Below are 633 nucleotides of genomic sequence, written 5' to 3' on the forward strand. Positions count from 1 at the left end.
GGGGTTTTAGATCGTGGGTCCAGGCCTTTGTATCGCGGATTGGACGGAGATTGCAGGGTTCGAAGATCAAGGATCAGCCTGGAGATTGTGGGTGCTTCAGATCATGCATTGGGGGAGCTTGCAGGGTATTGGGGGGGAGGGGGTGCAGATCTGGAGCTCAATGCCAGGGGCGCTTTGGATCAGGGGTCTCAGCGGATTACAGAGCTGGTGGCTGATCATAACAGGTAGCTTGGAGGGACTGGATCCGGCCCTTCTTGCCTCCCTTCAGCTGCTGGGTTTCTTGAGCCCTCGGAAGCCCAGCCTGTAGCTGCTCAGTGTAGATATCTGTTAAAATCTGAGGCTTGCAGTCTTATAACCTTTTAAATGGCTGACACGCCTCTTGAGAGCAGGTCACTTGCCCAACCTCCAATTCACCCTGGTTAAACCAGAAGTAAACATATACAGGGCAGGTTGTTTTCGGGTTTCATGTTTTTCAGAATTTATCCCCCCTCCCTGCACTTCTTTCACCTGTCTTTTGTAGTTACAATCCCGCCCCCAGTGTAGTACTGCCATGCACAAAGAAAATCTGATACTTAGACGTATTTGAATACAAATCTAAATAAGTCACTTTAATACTTTTTAACTTATTGGCAA

The sequence above is a fragment of the Heterodontus francisci genome, chromosome 5, assembly GCF_036365525.1.
Source record: "Heterodontus francisci isolate sHetFra1 chromosome 5, sHetFra1.hap1, whole genome shotgun sequence".
Taxonomy (NCBI): domain Eukaryota; kingdom Metazoa; phylum Chordata; class Chondrichthyes; order Heterodontiformes; family Heterodontidae; genus Heterodontus; species Heterodontus francisci.